Source organism: Echinops telfairi, unplaced genomic scaffold, assembly GCF_000313985.2.
Source record: "Echinops telfairi isolate 266 unplaced genomic scaffold, ASM31398v2 ScPeMD7_7475;HRSCAF=8513, whole genome shotgun sequence".
NCBI lineage: Eukaryota > Metazoa > Chordata > Mammalia > Afrosoricida > Tenrecidae > Echinops > Echinops telfairi.
Genome location: NW_022111379.1, coordinates 13,489,458 through 13,497,997, shown reverse-complemented (window position 1 = coordinate 13,497,997; position 8,540 = coordinate 13,489,458). Strand labels below are relative to the sequence as shown.

Genomic DNA, 8,540 nt, shown 5'->3' with positions numbered 1-8,540 from the left:
TGCTTGTGGTAACAAAGCTTATATAGCTGAAAACCCATCTCACGGTTCTATCCTAAGACGGGCTGAATTACAACGCCAATAAAAGTCCCAGGCACAATCGTTATCTGAAGTTAAGGTGAGGGAAGAAATGGGAACCTGAAATTCTGGGTGGGGCACATAGCTAGATAATCAGGAAACTGCGGGCACTGAGCTCCCAAATTCCCCTGAATCACTCCTGCCTCATTTTAAGAGAGAACCCCATTTGTGTTCACTAGCCCACTGTCTCCAGTAAAACCATCCTCTCCAATCCCCCCCATCTGATATTATGGCCAGCTGTGCCTGGGAGGGCACCCGGAATATTGCCCGGAGGACTGCTGGCCATAGACTCTTTACAGGACCTTGCGGAATCTCTCCAGAACACCCCCCGCCGCCCACCAGCCCTATGTGCTTCTAAAAGGTGCATTATGATTCACCTTTGATAATTCTAATATGTGCAAACAGACACCAGGGGACGCTAGGTGTGTAGGAATGGCTATCAATGGTGTGAAATAATAGTACAAGAAATACAGAAAGCAGATCAGTCTGAGTTTCTGACAGGGCCCCCATAAGCACAGATTTTTCTTTCACTCATTCAGCTACAGAGGTTAGGAAAGGATCCGACAGTAGTTTATTTGGCTGCTTCAAGGAAGCATGGACCGAGCAACGACCTGGAGATCACATTCCGCTTCCAGACTTGCCTTAGTACGTTGCAGAAGAACTCCAGAGGCTTCAGGAAACGGGCATGTGCGAGTGGATTGATCCGACTAGACCCGTAGGCCTACCTACGGAGGGCTCTGAGAGACGACACCTCTTAACCCTCAGCATCCTTGAAGACTGCTGTGATGACAATTGTGTATTACATCCAACTTGACCGTGGAAACGTCTCAAGTTGAATTAAGACACCTGACTACATACAAGGGGGATGACTGGACCCCATAGTGGTAGAGGCAAAAATAAGGTTGGTGTGGTTATCAAAATGAACAGGAGAGTCAAAGGAGTGATCAGAAGAGTCTGAACTGGTATGGACTTATGGAGTGGGACCGCTTGGTCATGACAGTCCTATGAGTGAAAGAGAGAGCAAATCTACCACAGATTTGTATGACCTATACAAGCAGGAGGCTAACTTGGATCACCAGAACAGAGGATCAGAGCTGTCAATTCATTCCCAGGCTTCAGCTAGTTTACATGTCCACAGTCCTGTGAATCCAGGGGAGACCAAGGACCCTTGAAGATGGGACTCCACTGCACAGACATAATTTTATACTCTTAAACTTTCTCCCAGCATTCCTCAAAGGGATCCATGGCCTTTCATGAGTGTGACTAATTGCTAGGGAAAAGAAAATCATCAAAATTTCCAATAGTTTCTGGATATGGGCTATCAACTGAATCCAGGAGATGGAAAACATCACTGTGGCCCATCAGACAGAATGGAGGCAGGTGGCACAGTGGGTCCCCCAGACCCATCCTGTAGTGAGTCCCCCAGTTCCAGGACGCAGAATTAGAAGGGGCACACTCAGCAATGACCTGACAGAGCCCCAGCATGTGAAGTGAAAGCTGTATGGCTCGAAAACCAAGTGAAAGCCCGAGAACTGGCCCTACCTAGGAAATTGTAACCAAAAGCCACACCACATGCCTGGAGGGATACTAGTGCCACAATCGGGGACCTGAAGGAGACAGCACTGGTAATCACCAATACACCACCAATTAACTTGGCTATCTGACCTGCGGAAACCCAGATCTTGGAGCACAATAGTGAAATTACTGTAAACTTAACTTTGGACACGTGACCAGGGAGCTAGTCACTGACGAAGTGCATCGTGATTGACAGAGGATCAGCAAAGCAGGAGGGGGACCCTCAGTTAGCTGGATTAACACAATGGCCACCGCAGTGGGCTCGCCGCTAGGAACCAACTCAAGAACAGTGCAGTGTTCTGTTCTGTTGTATACAGAGCTGTGGTGAATCAGAATTGGCTCAATGATCCCAACCACAATTGGGCAGTGACTCTAAAGGCAGCATCCTCCTCTAGATACGGCTTCTTTACTTGGCCAAAAACAAACAAACAAACAAAAAACCAGAATCAACCACCCCCACCCACAAGCTATGTATTTCAAGTGTTTTACAAAACAACCCTATCACCTTCAAAGTACTCTCCATGACACGTAATACATTTGTCACAACTGCGATTCCATTCTTGGAAACGTTTTTTCAAACTCATCTGGATGGCTGACAGCCCCTCCCTCGTTTTTTTCTTGACCTCTTCTATGTCATCAAATCGCTCTCCTTTCATGTCCCTCTGCATTCTCGGAAACCGAAAGAAGGCACATGGAGAAGGTCAGGTGAGTCAAGTACCATGTATGCGGGGCAAGAGAGGCATGCTGTTTTTACCAAAAACTGGCTCATTGAGAGGGCTGCATGAGTCCCCCTTCTGCCACAATCAGGCCTTTTTTGTTGCATACTGCTATGCTATTTTTCCAGAATCTCTAAACAGAGAGCTTAATTAACAGTCTGATCTGGTAGAACAAACTTCAAATGTACTATGAATCGATATTTTCATCCTTGAAGGATGTTCAGAACAAGGTTTGTCATCAATCAACATTCGCCTTTCTTGAAACAAGAAAACCACATGTCCACTTGAGTTTTTCCCATAGCGCTGTCCTTGTAAGCTGTATTCAACATCACAACAGTTTATGCAGCATTTTTTCGGAGCTGGAAACAAAACTTCACAGTCACACGCTGTTCTCTCAAATCAGCCAACATAAAAAACGAGGTTCCAGTGAAAATGATATTATGAAAAAAATTCACTGTGATCAGAGAGAACCTTCCCAGGTGACACCACTGGGTGCACTAACTCAGGACAATTTGCTCAATGCAGGCCTAGCAGTAAAAATCCGTACTAAGACAGCTCCGCTCTGCCCAGTGCAATTCCAGTTTTGGGGGGGTACGCCCTCGTACATCACTTGGTACTTGGTATGCAGTTCCTGGATTGGCCAGTGTCTCTTTCTGGATTGCAATGTCAAAGGATCAACAAAAGCAATGTGCCTTCAGCCGGCGAGGTCGGCTAGACAGCTCACAATTGCTATCTTAAACCACAGTGACCTTAATTCCCTTCCCTTCCACAAGACATGACACTGGTCTATTACTGTAATAGGATTGGACGTAGAACGTATCAATGACTCAAGTCTTATCAGCAAGACATTTGCATACAAGTGAGTAAGAAATTAATCTGACCAAAAGAATTAACCTTCTACCTCAGTAACATTTCTAGGGCTCCAGGGGTATGGCATGTGCAGCTAGTCCTTCTAGAGTAAAAGACCAGTTGTTGGCTCTGAAAATGCCGGATGGGCCTCTCTACATTTTGGAAGCAACATATCCCTCCTCTAACCTGGTTATCAAGCGACTCAAAAGCTGCTCATTCTGAGTTGGGGGGAGAATAAGAGAAGCTAGGCAACAGGTTCAGCCTGCCATGCAATCTGCTCTGCCAGTTGGGTCCCGTGACCCAGCTGCTTCAATGGTTCTGGGAGTCTCGGTGGCAGGTAGAGGTGCTGTTTGGAGTCTTTGGCACACCCCGTTGGTGAATCAAAGCTACAGACACTGCTGTCTTCTGCAGATAACTACCTGTCTGACCAAAACAAGATCGTTTCATAGCTATTAAATATCTCCTCCACAAATGCTTTTTGACATGAAAAAGCCACCACCTCAACCAAGCCATGAAACCTACCTTTAAGGCAACGCCCCCATCGCCAGCCTTCTAATACCGATGCACTGAGGACCTGTCACTTCTGTGATAGTCCTACTCCCCAAAGTACGGGGCCTGCACGCTACCATCAGGAAACATCAAGCATAAATGCTGGAGTCTACAAGTCCAGTGGCCTGTACTCTGCAAAATGTCAAGATTAAAAGACATGAGCGCACACGCGCCCAGGCACATATCAAAAAAGAAAGAAATGAGGAGCTCGTCCACTTTCGAGACTACTAATTTTAGCATTCATTAATCGTTTACAACCAATCGCTCTTGAGTCTGTTCCAATGCATGGCCCCCTCAGGTGTGTCAAAGGGAGACTCTGTCCATGGGGTTTTAGAAAACTGATCTTTGGCAAGCAGATAACCACAGTTCTTTTCCAAGTCAGCTTGAGTGGACTTCTATACCCAATGTTTTAGCTATCAGCGAAGTGTTTGCTACTTCTTCTTTGCACCACACAGGGGCCCTCCCTGATCATTTAGGGCTCTAACTAACGACAACAGCATTGCTATCCCATATTAACAAATTAATTCTGCTCTTTTATCACAGATCCGCCAACATGGGCCACGTTTGCACCAAAACCGTGAAGAAGGCGGCCCGGGTCATCACTGAGAAAGACTACACACGCCTGGGCAACACTTCCACACCAACAAGCACGTGTGCGAGGAGATCGCCATTATTCCCAGCAAGAAGCTCCGCAACAAGATAGCGGGCTGTGTGGCACACTTGATGAAGAGGATTCAGAGGGGCCCTGTGAGAGGGATCTCCATCAAGCTGCAGGAAGAGGAGAGAGAAAGGAGAGATAATTACGTTCCTCAGGTCCCAGCCTTGGACCAGGAGATTATTGTAGTGGATCCAGACACTAAGGAAATGCTGACGCTTTTGTATTTTGGCAGTCTGTCCAACCTGCAGGTCACTCAGCCCACAGTTGGAATGAATTTCAAAGCACCACGTGGAGCTATTTGAATCCTATCCACAATGCTGTAATATTTTCAATAAACCTGGGACACACCAAAAAAAATTTTTTAATTCCATAGTATCATGAAATATTCATTTAATTGTCACATCTCCCCTTCTTATGATATGCTCCTATGCTCCTATGCTCCCCCTTTGATAGTTTGTGTCTTTAAATTGAGGTGCTTATAAGGTTCATAGATTATGATTGGTTGATGTTGTAATTAGGAGCCATTGAGTTGAATCCTATTTACAGGGACCCTTCCATCCTTAGTCTTTCCTATGTTTGATCCCATTATTGCAGGCACAATGGTTGACACTCACTGCCACTGAGTTAACCGAGTCATAGTGACCCTATAGGACAGGATAGAACTGCCCCTATGGGTTTTCAAGACTGTAACTCTTTATGGAAGGAGAAAGCAACCCTTCATGTTGAACTGCCCATGTGAGTTTTCGAGACTTAACTTTCTTCTAGAATATAAAGCCTCGTTTTTGTCCTAGGAAGCATCTAGGGGTTGTGAACTGCTGACTTTGTGGTTAGCAATCCAATGTGTAACCCACTACTCCGGGGCATGTTAGAATTGGGGAGCTGTAGTTAACCTTGACTTTATTCACAGGGCACGCAGTACTGAGATGTCCTAAGGAATCTCTTGGCTTCCAGACATTTTCTTTCACTTCCATTATCTATTACCAATCTGATTTCCCCTTGGTAACCAGGATCAGTCACATCACTCAGTACAGCAACACCCTTCTTTGCCTGTTGATCCAGAGGCATGTGGAGCCCAAAGTGGCCAGGGAGCTTTCTTGACTTCTAGTTCAATGGAATCAATGTTTTGTCTCCTGGTGGGAGCATTTCTTCCTCTAGACACACAGAGCATAAGATTGTCGGAACAGGAAACAAAAAATGTTTGAGTAGGTCACCATTGGCAAAAGTGAATGGTGGTACCTTGATTCCTGGACCACCCTTGATCCCTGGACTCATGAATCTTGCCTGTTAGAAAAGTGGTACTGTGTACTGGGCTCTCATTTAAAATACATACACTCTTTTGTAGAACTTTGCCCCAACTCTACAAAGTATTGTCACGTACCTGACTCAGATTATGTCTGTAGAAGTCTATTAGTCCCATCAAGCCCACTGCTTCGTGATGGAGGGACATGGTAAAACCAGTGAATTCCACGAGCATAGACCTATTGCTGCGCTCCATTTGCTGTGAAATGAGTTCTTTCATCTGAGACACTATGTAAGATACCATGATCATGGGAAGTCCACAGATGATAGTTTTGGCACAAGCATTGCATATAGGGAAGGCAAATCCATATCCAGTTAAGTAATCCGTAAGTGGTCCACTAAGAACAAAACAGTGCATTGTCCGTGATGGAAGTGGGCCGATGTAATCAACCTGCCAACAGCTGTCTGGCTAATCCACTCCCCCCACCACCCCCGACACACACAGATAAGATAATCATCGGCTAGCCAAGTTGGACCTGGTAAGTGGATGTCCATGCTGCTGAGGGCATGCATAATCTCCATCCCTGCCACCACGGCCGCTTTGCACGAGCTCACTGGGCAATTAAAGGAGCGGCTCGGGAAAGAGGATCGCTGTTTCCTGGACTGTGTCACAGCATCTACTTGTTTGTTAAAATCCTCCTCTGCTAAAGTGGGTGAAGGGAAATGTCGGAGAGTGTAAGACATGACAAAATAATAACAATTGATAAATGATCAAGGGTTCATGAGGGAGTGGAGGCCAGGGAGGGAGGGGGGAAATGAGGAGCTGATACCAAGGGCTCAAGTAGAAAGCAAATGTTTTGAGAATGATGATGGCAACAAATGTACAAATGTGCTTGATACCATGGATGGATGGATGGATGGATGGATGGATGGATGGATGGATGGATGGATGGATTGTGATAAGAGTTGTACGAGCCTCCAATAAAATGTTTTAAAAAAAAATCTCTGCTAAGGTCACCCTTTGGAGTGAAAATTCACGTAAGACACAAACAGCTTCACTTTCTTGGCACTCTCAGAGAAGTTTATCCAGGTATTCTTATACCTCCTCATCACCAGTTTTTCAATCACTGCTTTTTCTCAAGTTCCTGAACCACCACTGGCCACATTAGAAGAGAAGTGACAAGTAGATGCACTGCTTCAACTTGAATTTGATTCTACAAGGTAGACCAAGACAAAAACAAAAATTGTAACGCAAGCTTTGGGGACAATTGATGAAATAGGAATACGAACTCTGAATTAGGTAATAATGTAATGTTGTTATTAGATTTCCAGATTTGCTAACTTTATTGTGGATATACAAGTGCTGTCTGTTAAGCATTGGACTGCTAACTGTAAGGTTAGCAGCAGTTCAGGCCCAGCAGCCACTGTGCAGAAGAACAATGAAGGCTATCTGTTCCTTAAAGAGGTACAGTATAGGCGCCTAAACTTGTTTGGCCTACTGCCCTGTCTTCAGGGGCAAAAAAAGACTAAGGACCCATGATAACTAAAGAGAAACTTTGTGCTGTAGCCCATAATCCAGTATAAAATGTATGTAAGTATCTGTTTTTGCAGCCCCTGGATCGATCATTCCAGAGCCTCCCATGAGGCAATATCACCCATACGGAAAAACACAGACTTACAGCCTCAGAAACCTTCCATAGGGTCACTGTGAGTCACAATCTACTCAATGGCAGTGAGTTTGGTTGTGATTATATAAGAGAATCGCCTAGGAAAAGCACACTGAAGTCTACAACTTGCTCTCAAACAGTTCAGGGGGAAAAAAAGCATTAACATAAGCATACTCAAATATAAATATACATGTATAAATATATAAAATAATAAAGAATGGTATATGTAATATATACATAATATATATTACAGTAAGATATTATATAACATAGTAAAAAGTTTTTTGATGGTCCATAATCAAATTTTTTTATAAATGGAAAATTAATTCAGGAAGAATAAGTGGCTCATACCTACAACTGTCGCTTTGAACTCTGTCCAATTTACCAGTCTCTCTGTCAATCTTCCCTTTAAATCTCTTCATAAATCACACAGTAATCATTACTTTACTCTGGGTCCTCCCTACCAGAAGTTTGAATCAATGTCAACTAAAATACGGTAAGACACCTCTACCTCACCATACCTGGACAAGAATGGATGAAAACAGACAACGTAAGCAGACACAGGAAGATAAAAGGACCTGTCCTCCCCCCCACCCGGCCCAGAGAGATGACCCATGAATGCCTGCGGAGACAGGAAGCAAACCAACTGACATCGCTCTGCCGTGCCAATGACAAGCAGTTCCGTAAGTCACTGAACCCCCACAGTAATACTGGGGGAATTTGTAGCATCTCTGTTCCCTGACAGTGACAATGAAGACCTGTGTAAGATATTTTCCGAGGTCAAGCAGTAACAGACCAGAATCTGAATCCACCAGGTTTTGCTTCCTGCCCCTAAATCATCTGATTTACGCCTAAGTCTCTTGAAATTTTGTTTCTACACGAAGAATCTAAAACAAAAAACTAAGGGTCTAATTCGTTTTCAAAGGGGGATTTTGGTACATGAGCAGCACCAAGCTGCAGTCCAACAGGCTCCCGCCACCCAGCAGATCCCGGCAACCCTCACATCTCATTACCTTTGCAGCAACAACTTCGGGAATTAGATGAGGCGTAAATCAAACATATATAAATATGAATGAGACATTTTCCCTTGCTTAAGCTTACACTGTAAATAGCAAATAAAATCTAAATAATTTTGCATAAGCACTTTTATAACAGTAACTGTAGATTTGGCTAGAGCTAAAGTAACTGGTTAATATGTCATTTTGAAAAGCA

At 44.3% G+C, this 8,540-nt stretch overlaps 1 protein-coding gene and 1 pseudogene across 1 annotated transcript in view; one reads left to right on the top strand and one right to left on the bottom strand.

Annotated features, from left to right (window-relative positions):
* The window catches only part of MTA3 (metastasis associated 1 family member 3), a 145,543-nt gene that overhangs the window by 121,244 nt on the left and 15,759 nt on the right, over positions 1–8,540 (bottom strand). The gene's annotated exons all lie outside the window — the stretch shown is intronic.
* On the top strand, positions 4,318–4,724 carry LOC101650719 (annotated as a pseudogene).